Below are 13,813 nucleotides of genomic sequence, written 5' to 3'. Positions count from 1 at the left end.
TATATAATATGACCGATCCTGTTTTTGTAAATGCATACATACAAATCTATATTCATGCAAAAGTCTCCAAATAACACTTGGGTACAGAGAGAACTGTTAAGAATATACAGTAAATTGTGTGTGGGGGTATGTGTGTGTATAAATCCTATCCTTGTAAAATCATACTTGGTGCACGTATGCATTAAGGCAGGCCTAAAAGAATGCTCACTACTAAGCTAGTTGAATTTATCCCCAGTGATAAAAAGGTAAGTAAACTTCACTGTCATCTTCACACAAATGTTTGTAGTATTTTTATTTGATTATTTATTCTTTATTTATGGAACCAGAAAAAAAAAGACATTTTATTGTACAAGAATAAGGAAAATGCCCTGGATTCAATGTAATCCATCAGTCTGAAATCAGCCATGAACTGCCCATTTTCTCCTAAATATTTATATATTCATTAAATAATCACTGATAACTTGGTTATCAGATATACTTCCTCATTAAAAAAACAGAGCTTTACATGTGTTCTGTACTGAGTTGTACTTTTTAAAGCACAAATTTTACTTAATTCAAATAAAACTGAGCTAGGCTAAATAAAACCCTCCCAACTGTTCATGTCTTCACCTCCAGAATGTGTGAATGTTGACCTTTCATGGCAAAAGACATTTTTACAGATGTGATTAAATTAAAGATTTTGAGCACTGGCTGATGTGGCTCAGTGGATTGAGTGCCTGCCGGCCTATGAACCAAAGGGTTACTGGTTCAACTCTCAATCGGGGCACATGCCTGGGTTGCCAACCAGGTCCCCAGTAGTGGGTGCATGAGAGGCAACCACACATTTATGCTTTTCTCTCTCTTTCTCCCTCCCTTCCTCTCTATCTAAAAATAAATTAATAAAATATATTTTTTAAGATTTTAATTATTTATTTTTAGAGAGGGAAGAGTGAGAGAGAGAGAGAGAGAGAGAGAGAGAGAGAGAGAGAGAGAGAGAAACTTCAATGTGTGGTTTGCTGGAGGCCATGGCCTGCGACCCAGGCATGTGCCCTGGCTGCAAATCGAACCTGCGACGCTTTGGTTCGCAGCCACACTCAATCCACTGAGATACACCAGTCAGGGCTAATAAAATGTTTTTTTAAAATTAAAGATTTTGAGATGATCCTGAATCATCCAGGAAGGCCAATCTAATTTCAACACCCTTTATGGAAGTGAGGCAAGAGGATCAATGACAGAGAGGTGATATGAGAACAGAAGTAGAAGTTGGAATGAGGTGATCTGAACTTGAAGCAAAGGGCCACATGCCATAGAATGCCGGTGACTTTGGGAAGATTAAAAGACAAGGACTCAGCACTAGCTGGTATGGCTCAATGGATTGAGTGCTGGCCTGTGAACCAAAAGGTCACCAGTTCGATTTCCAGTCAGGGCACCTGCCTGGGTTGTGGGCCAGGTCCCTGGTGAGGGGCGTGTAAGAGGCAACCACATATTGATGTTTCTCTCCCTCTCATTCTCCCTCCATTATCCTCTCTCTAAAAATAAATAAATAAAATCTTAAAAAAGAGGACAAGGATACAGATTCTCCCCTGAAGCCTTCAAAAAGAAGGTACTCTTGAGAACACCTTAATTTTAGACTTTGAACTGCTACACCTGTAATAGTATAAACTTGTGTTGTTTTAAGCCACCATATTTGTGGTAATTTAATGTAGCAGCAGTAGAAAACTAATGCAGAAGCTTCACAATTATTAATAGCAAAAACACATTATAAATAAGATTCAGTTCAGGGCAAGGGTTACAGAATGAGTGACAGTGATCACCCCACTCATCAACTGTAGTTTTTCTGCCTCCTTGTTTCAGCACTAAGTTCCTGACAACGATCCCTACCTCGTGATTAAAAATCTTCTGCAGTCAAGCTAACTTCCACAGACATTTTAGGCACCAGGCCAGGGCACAGTAAAATATTTTACAAAAGATAAGTGCTTAGCCTTGTTAATTCTCAGACAAGAAGATATTTTATCTACTTTCTTCAGCAGAATGAAAAAGAACAAAATCACATGAGTCAAAGAGACTTGTATTCTATTTCTGCTATTTGCACTTGCCACTCCTCTAAGCATGGGAACTTGGACAAGTGTTGGGAACCGCCCTGACTGGTATTAGAAGCTGAGACCCCCGCCTAGGCTAAAGCTAAGGGAACGCCCTTGGAACCGTGAGCCGGCAAGGAGAAAAAGGCTTATCTCCCTGGCAGTAATGCTGTTTTTGCTGCTGAACCCCAAAAAAAGCTTGGTCGGTTAGCCAAAGACGGGTAAGATTCCCCACGGGGGAACAACCCAAGCCAGGCACGATCACTTTGGGAGGCCCCCCAAAAGAAGGACTTGGGGGGGCTGCAGCAAAAGGGGGTGATGGACCCTCACTCCTCGGCTTTGACAAAGTCTGAGTTCTCAGCGTCCGGAAGAAAATCTCCTTATCTCTCGGTGGCTTTAGTTCCCGCGCTCCACCTAAGCCTGAAACAATGACGGGGAAGTGCAGTTCGGTACTGGGAAGTGCGGATTTCCCGGGGGTGATCGGGCCTAAGAAAGAACATGTAAATTACTGTGAAACCTTCTTTGTCCAAGAATGCTCTTAGTTGAATGAGGAGGGTCTTAGGAGGAAGCTAGTTTGTTCCTCAGCCTTACAGCTCTTTGACCCCCCAACTCAATAGACCGGCAGAGTTCTTTGTTTTATATGTTCCTTACTTCCCCTAATGAGTATTGTACGTTACCTGAGTTATTATGTAGCATGAGCCTAATAAAAGCAGGTATGGACGGTAAATCAGCGCGCTCCCCCACTAGGGGGGGTGGCCATTCTGTCCCTACTTCCCCACAGAAACTGGTTTGTCTCTGTGCATGTGTGTTTTTTCTCGCGTATTGTCGAGCCATCCACAGTGTGCCGTGGTCACTGCTGGCCGGTGACCCACGCGCAACAGACAAGCTATGGACTTAATAGTTTTGTCTTCCTTATTTTGCAGTGAGAACAAAATACTATTGTATACAAAGAATTTAGCATAGTGTTAGCACATGGAACTTGTTCAAAGAACAGTACCTACTTTTAAAGAAAGGCTCACATTTTTCATCCAGAAATTTCTATTTCTTTTTTCATTTTGACAAAGAGTTAAGAAAATCAAGTGGAGGATTTATAGTCTATTTTTATTAAATACCCCAACATATTCTTTCTCAATCAGTTATTTCCTGGGTCATCAGTTTCTAAGTCACTCCAGTTTCCACTCCAATCAGAGAATGAGCTTCTAAATGTTTAATGATTAATTTGCATCAAATCATTAGCTAGCAACCATCACTAATATAAAATTAGACTTGAGTTTCTATAAAAAAATTCTATAATCTACTAAAAGAATACTGATTAATGTCAGAATTTTTACTCTTAAAAACACATCCAGAATATCTCAAGTGCTTATGTAAGGAGTGGGCGATATTATTTATAGCTTGGTATTCAGAATTTTATGATTTAGTGTTTTCAACAATAAGCTACATACTCTATCCATAATGTATGGAAATCATTAAAATAATAATAGTAAAGTTTTATCAAGCACTAATTGTGTGCTGGACATTATTTTATTCTGTTCTGTACATTATTTATTTGAATGGTCAAAAATTTTGAAGAAAATGCTTTCATTAAAGAAGTAAACTAACCATATTTCAAAAGCAATATATTTGGATATTTCTAGTAAACAATGAGATTCTTCATCCTATTATGCATGAAAGAGGAAAACAAGGTCCTGGCTTTCCACTATTTACATAAAATAAAATGGTCATTAGAGGTTGGTCCCTATGAGCTCTGGATCTCCAATACTTTAGGACCAATGATAATGGGATTTTTAAGGAAGAGTTCCTACTGTATTCAAGCTACTTCCTAAGAATAAATAATGTATTTCAACATTTTAGAAAATATCATTTGATACTTTCAAGAAGCAGCAGCTGGTAAAATTCAATCAAGTGATATAATTCACCATAAACTCTTAAATTTTGTATTAGAATCAGTGCAGTACAATATTGAGAAATGACAAAGATTGCCAAGTCCTAAAGACACAAAATAGCATTATGTTTCATGCTTTACACTTTCACTCATTCTTAAAAAGGGTAACATGTGACATCTGTTGCAGAGCATGCCATTCATAATTTATGAGACCCAAGCTTGGATTAAACTGTTTTAATATTAGCATTAGTAAATGAATAATAAAGTGAAACGAGGATTCTTAGAGCTTTGCTTTAACAATATCCCCAATAATATTCTCTTATTAGGTAGATATTTTATTGAATTTAATCTTGATGAGTCTGGATGAATAGCTCTTCTTAAGTAACTCATAAGGATAAGACCAAAATACTGTCATAAAACGCACTTCCTGTTGGACTCTGATATACATGAGTAACTGGCTACAAGTTCTATTACAGCTTTAGCAAACACAATGAATCCAGAAGAGCAAAAATGAAAGTCTTCCTGCAAAAATAAATGAATTCTGTTTCCAATAAATTTGAATATGATCTTTCTTTCCAAGCCTACCCTGTTATGTTGATAAACTTAACACAGATAGGTTCTCTAATAGGTAAGGAGAATGGGGGAGAGAGCAAGTCCAGGGAATGGTTTCCTACAATTCTTAGGAAAGGAAATGGTAGGTTCTGCCTTTTGGGAGAGAGTCATTCTTCCCATAGTTCCATAAGATTTTTTTTTAACTGCAAGCACTTTTGGAATCTGAAATATCAGTATTATTAAGTACTGCACTTCTTTCAAGCTACTCTAAAAAACTGAGACCAGAAGAGATTTGCCACATAAATTTGAATGCATGTACGAAGGCTTCCAAAACAAATGGTTAGTGTGAAGATAAAAGCAAGCTGCATGTCCCACCTTCTCTAAAAGGTTCACTTATTGGTAATTGTGAACTGAACTTATCAGATAGGCCATGAGGCTTAAAATCAAGCCACATAAACAAAAAAAATTGCTCTTTCTTGCTTTTTAAAATTATATTTTGTTGATTATTCTATTACAGTAGTCTCAAATTTCCCCTTTTGCCCCCCTCCACCCAATAACCCCCACTCCCTAAGACAATCCCTCCACCTTTGTTCATGTTCATGGGTCATGTATGTAAATTCTTTGGCTGCTCCATTTCCTATACTGTATTTTTCTTTCAAAATATTGGGAAAGTTGTGGGGATTTTTCTGATATCTCAAAATACCATCATTAATTTTGTTAATTATAAGAGGTATTGAAGGTAAACAAATACCAAATAATCAAACAGTCACATTAGGATCATTTTGAATCCTGAAATCTTCATGGAAGAATTTAAATTAAAATGAGAAATTGAATTTGAATGCCAAATTTCAATCAAAGAGAATATATTACAATCTTTTTATTATGTTTTTCTTTGATAGTCTTAACCACTCTTTCCATCTCTAGAACGTAGAGAAACAACTTTGAAATTTAAAGAAACAAAGCATGTTGGAAAGACAACTCAACCATCAATTAAGAATAAATGATTTTTAAATATATAATCATTGACTATTTCATTTATTGCAAGTCTCAGCTTTTTTACCTATAAAATTAAAAAGATAGGTTTAGATTGCTTTATAATTAATCCCACTGTTATTGCCTAAATCCAGTATGTGAAGACTCATAAAGCAGTTGCTTCACCATTATTTGTTGAGTGAAATAAATGACATGGCCAGAGTCCACCTGGAAACATTTGAGGAGACTGGCAGCTTCTCATCTATTGCTATCTAATTGGAGGAATGGGGGCTGCAGATAAACTAGTAGTAAAAGCTAGCACCAGTAGGAAAGTTCATGTTTAAACCTAATGGCAAGCTTGGGTGTGATTCATGCAATTGCCATTACCAGCAGGGCAAGTCCAAGGGGTACGCAGATTAAGGAATGTAAATGAGAAAGGAATCCACAGAAACACAGTGGGCTGAGTGCAGATTCAAAAATTTGCCTGGTCTATCTTAGTATTACTTGGCATTAAACAGAGCAACCTCTTAAGTGAGATCTGGAATGAGCACTAAGTCATATAGAAAAAGCCCTCGTGCCCTAGCTGGTGTGGCTCAGTAGACTGAGCTCCAGACTGTGAAGCAGAAGGCCTATGGTTTGATTGCCAGTCAGGCCACAAGCCTGGGTTGTGGGCCAAGTCCCCAGTAGGGGGTGTGCGAGAGGCAACCACACATTGATGTTTCTTTCCCTCTCTGTCTTCCTCCCTTGTCCTCTCTCTAAAAATAAATAAAATCCTTTAAAAAATGAAAATGCCCTTGTAACTAGCTCTGAAAAAAAAAAAAAAACTCAGACTCCAGAGGTGATCCAAAATAAAATAAACAAATAAAGACTTAAGACAGAGGTCTTGTCTGCAAAATTATACAAATAGTCAAGAGTGCTACAGAATGCTTAACTCATTGATGCCTGGGGCTCTTCAAATCCTGGGACAAGTTAACAGCATTACATAATTCCCATCCCCAGTGCACAATAGCACTGATTGTCAAAATACTTCAGAAAGTGTTGAAATTCAACAGGCACATTAATTTGAATGGCTATAATATACTGAGTATTGCTAATATGAACATCACTGTACAAAGCTTTTTACATATATTTAATTTTAATTTTCACGGAAACTGTGTGAAGTGATTATCATCCCTATTTTCTAAGTGAAGAGACTCATTCACAGAGGAGTAAAACAGTTTTGTTATTATAACACAGCTGGTAACTCCAAGGACAGAACTGAAATTCTGAGGCTCTTAACTCTTAACCATTATGTTACCCTTTCTCAGAAGCCAAGAAAGGGAAAATGTGGTAGGACCTGACAGGGAGCTTAAGCAAGAATTAGAAATATACCTTTGCCATTGGCACATACTTAGAAACAGCCACTTCTTATTTTTCCATGTCACTTACTGTTCTATTCTGCATTGGTTGATGATGTAATTGAAGTAGAAAAGTAATTAGTATAGTGAGAAGAAAATATATATTAATAAAAACTAAATACTATTGACTTGCCTTTCCAGTCTTCTATTCTATGTTAATCTGATTACTTGAAGGATAGAATGATGAAGAGATTGTGGGTTCTAGGAAATTAGGAACCAGTTATATTTATATCATTTAGGGTATTTGGACATTGTATAATGTTTTAAAGTTATCTAGGTCTTCACTAAGTGCTTGTACACTAAATCAGATTACTAGATATACAGCAGACTTAGAAATCCATAAATATGAACTTCATTCAATGTTTATATGTCAGTCATTGTGAGAAATTCCTTTATGTTTAAAGATGTAAGGAAATGTCAGTGGATACTTACTACATTTATTCATTTTATTTACCTAGCTCATATATTTAAAATCCAGTATTTCCCCATTCATTATTTTAGCTGCCTCACATAAATGGTAGATAAATGTAATATCCTAAAATTGATTTCACTAAACATTCACTTGACTTGGGTTTGATATATCCATAAAGAGAATTAAAATGACTTTTGCCTATAATGATATATTGCACATTCCAAATCCAGTCAGTTCAAGAGAGACTCACCCCCATTCTAACTGGACTGCATCAGGTATTAGACGAGGCCAACCTCTTCCCAATCTCAGGGTCTTTGGAAGTGACAGTCTCTCCGCTTCCAAAGTTCTTTCCCAGGCTCCTTGCCTGAGTGTCTCATTCTCTTTCTTTATGTTTCAAATATCCTATCTTATGAACAGACTTTCATTACCTTACATAAGTTGGCCCTTTCATTACTCTCAAGATCATATGATTATGTTCACTTTCTTCTTGCATTTTATCATTGATGAATATATACATTGGTTCATTTATTATTTGCCTTAGCCACGAGACTGCCAGCTCAAAGAGCCCAAATCTATTTCTTTCTAGCACTTAACACAGTGACCGACCCATAGTAGACACTAATTACTTCTATTGGTTGAATTACTGTTGGTGCAAGAAGTTATTGTTATCTTTTCAAATTAAAAAATATATATATATATGTGTGTGTGTGTGTAGTAATGATTTAGACTGCTTTTACACCTATTAGCATTGATTAGATCCAGCTCTAGAACAAGAGTTGTAAATTTAAGTACCTTCAGAAGCCAAGAGGCATTTTAAACGATTGTGGTACACCAGATATAACACAATAAGTGCTGGAAAATACAGCAAGTAGCAAAGAACAGGTCCTGTTTAAAAAGGGCAGCACCTCCTGAGCTCTAGCCTGTTGTCGCCCAAGAGAAAGCAGGCTCAGTGCTGCTCCAGACTTTATTTGACTTGTAGGTGTCAGGGAGGCCTCAGGAATCCTCTGCAGGCTGAATCTGGCCCAGAGCCACCAACCTACAATCCTTGCTCACAAGTCCACTGAGGGGCCTGAGGTTTTCTAATCACTTGAAATCTCTTTGCCAGTCTCATTCTCCTTCCTTGGAAACAACACTTCGATCCTGGATCTCATGCAGTCTTGATGACCCAACATAGATCATTACAGGAATTAGATTAGATGAATCAATTTGAAATTCATCACAACAGGAAGTCCTTAAGAGACTGTCTGCCACATGCTTCTTGTTCCCTAGATCTCTGGCTCTCAATTTTTTGGAGCTGATTTTCACCTTTTTTTCCTTTGATTCTGTAACTACTATTTTGGATCCACCCCCCTAGCCAACCTCCCACCAGAAAAATGCTTCTTTTTGTAACTTAAATTAGTCAAAATTGGTTTTTAAAGCTTTCCAAACAATCATCTTATTAATATGACAGTTAATTACATTCAGAAATAGTGTATTGTACCTGTGCTACACACTGTGATGAATATTAGGTCCCAGAGGAATCACAGCATGCAGGAAGTCTACGATTTCTACCTTTTGTTTTCTATTTTATATAGGCAACAAACTGATACGGTTTTACATTTACCAGCTTCTGATTTTACATTGTTCTGTCTGCTAAAAATGATTGTCCAACTCACTAAAGTATATTCATTAAGATTCAGCTCAAGGCTCATCTCTAGAAAACCTTCCTGAAAGATTCCCACCCTACCTCGTACAAACACCCACTCTGGTATGCCTTCTCTCTGTAAACTGCTACTACAAAATGTTCAATTGCTTTGCTGAACGAGTAATACAGTAACTTTGGGACTTAGAGATCCATTTGACTACATTCCTTAAGAGCTGAATCTTTATCCTAGCTTTCTACCCTAATGTTTAGCCTATTTCCTGGTCTGCAATAGATGTTGAGTGAAGGAAGAAAGATAAAGTGAGAGGTATTGAAAGCAAATGATATAATGTAGTTGAGCATAATTTCCATGAACATTTGAAAAAGCCCGCTGAAGGTATGAGAGAGTTTAGTATGAGAAACTCCAAGAAAATATAGCCCACCTATTATTCCTGGTTTCTAAAGTGATGATAGCAATTTTTCATAAATACGTAATATTTTGGGAATACAAAGTTTAAGTTAAATACTAAGTAATTACTGATCCCTTTGCAAAAGCTTTGTGGATTATCTTTTAGATGTAAGAAATTGTGAAATAGAAACTATTTGACAGAGATGGAAAGAAACTGATAAGACAGAAAAGGGAGAAAACAAATATCGTTCTCCTCTTGTTATAAATATTCTAAAATAAAATTATTTAGATACTGGCACTGCTCTAATAGAAGGGATAATATTTAAGGGCCGATACTTGCTATACTACATGGAGGTATGTAGAAGACTATGAAAAACAAATTGGTTGCTAGCAGCATTGAAGAATATAGCCATAATCACCAAACAACTTGGAGAAACTAAAATTCATATAATCTGCACTTTTGTAACAGAGCTTCCCTTTGAATTAATAAGGTCTTGTTTGTAGACAAGGATTTCTTATATTTATTATTTTAGCAATGGATATAATACTTATGGAGTCATTTAACTAAACTTCCTTTTTCCTTTCAATCATGCAGTATGTGTGTATTTAATGTTTTCTGTATGTCAGAAACTGAAAATGGTATTGAGGTGTATTGAGAATCAGATTATATCTTGTCATTTGTGTGATATTTTAAAAATTAAACATATGATTTCCTTTCAGCACAATGAAGTTTTAAAATATGTAATTACTTATTTATAGAATAAAACCCAAAATATGCATGTATTAAAATATGCACTTATTTGAACATTAGTTGTAGTTATTTATAATGAGTTAAAGACTTTTGTCTGTTTTAAATTCTAACATTTTTCTTATAGTCAAGAAGCTAAACTAAAAGATCATATAATTTTTTAAAATATTCAGTTTTAATAGTACTTATTTTACACATCTTCCCATAAAGACGACCATCCACATAACTCTTCAGATGGCTAATGTAACTGGTGAGAAAGTCCCTAAGTGCTATAACATAAGATTGATTTAATCAAACATTGATTTTTAGTAGTTCTAAAAATTGAATGCATCCTCCCTCTACTTCTGAAGAAAATTCATCATGACAGAAGGTTCTTAGAATAAGTAATATGTGCTTTGTATTTCTGAAACAAAGAAACAAAGAATTGAAGAAAAAGGCGAGACTGTGAGAGAAGATGAGCACTTTTTGAGTTTAATGTGCGTGAAATTGTATGCCTTGGAAGAAAGACAAATTGTCAGCAGGATACAAAGTAAGTTTCCTTGCTCAGAAATACTCTATGTAGGCGGTTAGTTGTTTTATTGTTTTCTTCCTAACACAAGTTATTTCTGTAAACTGGGTAAATGAAGGAAACTTGACTTGAAGGGGCCACAACTTCAATCCCAAATCTCACCAGAAGGGAGGGGGTTCAGGTGAGAAGGAGGAAGCTAGGAGAGCAAAAATGTGGCATTGGTAAATGCTGAGGTTTAACCTCTGGAATACCTGTGTCATCTCCTGGGGAGAAAATATCGCTAAGGAGAAAAATCAAACCTCAAAAGAAAACACAAAGTTTGTAAGTCACATTGGGACTAAGGTGTGATGGGAACAGAGAAAAGTATTGATTTATCTGTCCCAAATTTGGACACAAACAGGGTATCTGTGAACCCAAACAAGAAAGTACGGACAGGAGGAAAAAAGTTAAAAGACTACAACAATTCAGAAAAATTGAGTACAAGACACTCAAAGAAGGTGGCCTCATTAAATTGTTTTTAATCATTAATTTTTCTTAATTTCTTTCTGGTCAGTATCTTTTAATAAAAGCCATACCAAATGTTTGATTCAGTCTTAGTTTCTTCTAAAACTACCATTGCTAAATTATGTACTTATTTACTGACTCTTAAAAACCTGTGAAAATTTATTGCAAGCTTCCTTTTGCTATTTTTAACTATATCTTTCTATGTAATACAATGAAATTTATTGAATTTTTGTCTTAATTACCCATGATATACTTAAATATCATTGATATCAATATATTTTCCTAAATATTTAAGTTTTTTCTATATTTCTATATTTTCATTTTTTCTATATTTTTCCATGAAAAAGTATCACCTTGAAAATCAATATTACTATGGAAATGCACACAAAGAGTATGTTTAAAAGAAAATATTAGTAATATTTGTCCACATGCAAATATTAAGAAAACATATATCACTACATACAGTGCATTTTGTTGTCTTAAATTCAAAAAGAAGCTGGATATTACTGAATTGAATAAGAAATAGCACTTAACATTACTTCTTTGTTTATTCAAGTTGTTCAATTAGAAAGTGGAGACAACTGTACTTATAGAACAATAAAAAAATGAAAATCTTCAAACATTAATTAACCTTAACTCTTAAGTTGATATCTAATAATATGATAGGGATATCTTAACAAGTGTTAAGCACAGAATTTACTCTTACAATACAGGTATTTTAAAAAACTTCTTAATTTACTACTTTGCTAAGAGCCTTAGTCTAAACAGTGGGTAGCATTTTTTATGGAAAAAAAAACTACTTTATGTCATAAGCCTTCATTACGTGTTGAGAAAAATAAAAGTTTGCAGTGATCCATCTGCTTTTAGAAAGACATATAAACCTCTTAAAAGTAAACAGCAAAAGAACTAAGAAAAGGGGACTGAGTCTTTGGAGGACTTGCTTTCACCATGTGCCATTGCTGTACTGATACAGAATTGTAAGTCAAATACTGAAGATTTGCTAAGTCATAAAAATATAAAGAACAAAATCTATGAGGGCAACCATAGCTGGGTCCTTAAGCACAGGTGTTAATAACAACTGAAATCTTAGTTCTGCCATTTTCTAGTTATTCTGCATTTTCCAGGAGACATTTACTTATCCAATGGAGCCTCAGTTTCCTCTCCAATAAAATGGTGATACTCATACCTAACAGTGAGGATATAGTGAGAATTAAATAAAATGGGCTGTGTAAATACTTAACCCATGTTGTAAATGGCATGCAGTAAGTGTCAATAAATGATGGCTATTATAAATAAGTGGATATTTTCAGCTTTGGGAAAGACTATTTGCTCTATGCTAGCAACAAGAAAAAACGCTCAGTGTTGGTCAAAATCAAAATTTACTGCAGATCAGGGAAGATCTACAAGGTGAGATCTAGAAAATTTCATTAGCTTACCTGAACTAAAGGACCCAGGCTGTGAGTTGCATAACCAGACCCAGGTTTCCTGATTTCTGGAGCCCTTTCTACTAAACCAATCTACCTTTTCTATGAGTCCCTATAGTTTATTTGAATGGTTTACATTTTATTTTGGATTATTTTTTAAATCAAGTTAAACTTACTAAGGGTATTACCAATTATACTTTTAACGGAAACATACTAAAGGTAATGTAAACAAATGCAATATGCTTCACCATGTAAGTTAAAACAGACGTCAAATAGTATTTCCTTAAACTATTACTAAATAAAAAATGTCAGTATAAACTTCCTATTTTCATAGGAAGGTTCCTGAGATAACAATGTAACAAGCATAACCTCAGTTGATCGTTCAGCCAAACCTACATGCTTACATTTTTACAACTAAAAAAATCAGCTTTATAAAATTTCACTGAACTTGATCTAATCAAACGCACTATAAATAAAGCACAAATAAAACTTTATCTTGTTTGCTTTCATTATCATTTGAAAAAATTCAGTTCACTTTTTGCTGGTCAAATCGGTCACTTATAACTCATGAGTAACGTGCTGCTTCTTAACTAAGCAGAAATGAGGCAAGCCTGTAGCTGTCTCTTGGCAGTCATCTTGCTTATCTCTAGACACTTTGCTTCTTCTGAGATGTCAAAGGAAATTGGAACTTTGGTTTTGTGTACGATCTCAGGTGTTTTGTACCTCTGGGATAAACTGAATATCTAATAGGAGAATGCAGGATTCCCTGAGTGAGCTTCACTAAGGAACCTCATGAATAATGAACTAGACAGCTCAAAAATATTTTCCTTTGAGATGGTGATATTTCCCTTGGGTAAAACAGTCAGAAAATGTTTTATTTTTCATTGTTTGATTCTTCATTATTTCTAAAGAAAAAATAAATTGTTGGTATATACCATATCTGACATAAAGGTTGCAAAATCCTACTTATTGTGGTTGTAAAAGATACATTCTGAAGAGTATTTTAGTTCATGTAATCCTGTATTTTCTTTTTGGTCTATTCTCCTTTGATGAACATATTTTTATTTTTGAAATACTGACAGCACAAGAAACTTAGATAGAATTTCTTCTATCAAATTCAAAATTTATCAGTTTCTTGATATTATTCATGTTCACTACCTTTTACTTGGACCTAGAGCAATGTATATTGGCATAACACTTTCAACCTTTTTAAAAATGGTTCCTATTCTTACATTAAGAAGTGAGTTTTAGAAGAGATATTGGTGTACAGAAATGTACAGTAAAAATTAAAAGCTGCAGTATCATGTAAGCAACATCTAATTCT

At 35.1% G+C, this 13,813-nt stretch overlaps 1 protein-coding gene across 13 annotated transcripts in view; it reads right to left on the bottom strand.

Moving 5' to 3' along the window:
• The window catches only part of ADGRL3 (adhesion G protein-coupled receptor L3), a 761,150-nt gene that overhangs the window by 308,381 nt on the left and 438,956 nt on the right, over positions 1-13,813 (bottom strand). The window lies entirely within an intron of this gene.

This window comes from Phyllostomus hastatus, unplaced genomic scaffold, assembly GCF_019186645.2.
Source record: "Phyllostomus hastatus isolate PE091 unplaced genomic scaffold, TTU_PhHast_1.1 phas_contig_196, whole genome shotgun sequence".
In the NCBI taxonomy this organism is placed as follows: domain Eukaryota; kingdom Metazoa; phylum Chordata; class Mammalia; order Chiroptera; family Phyllostomidae; genus Phyllostomus; species Phyllostomus hastatus.
Note: the sequence above shows the minus strand (reverse complement) of the source record. Positions and strands in the feature narration are given on the sequence as shown.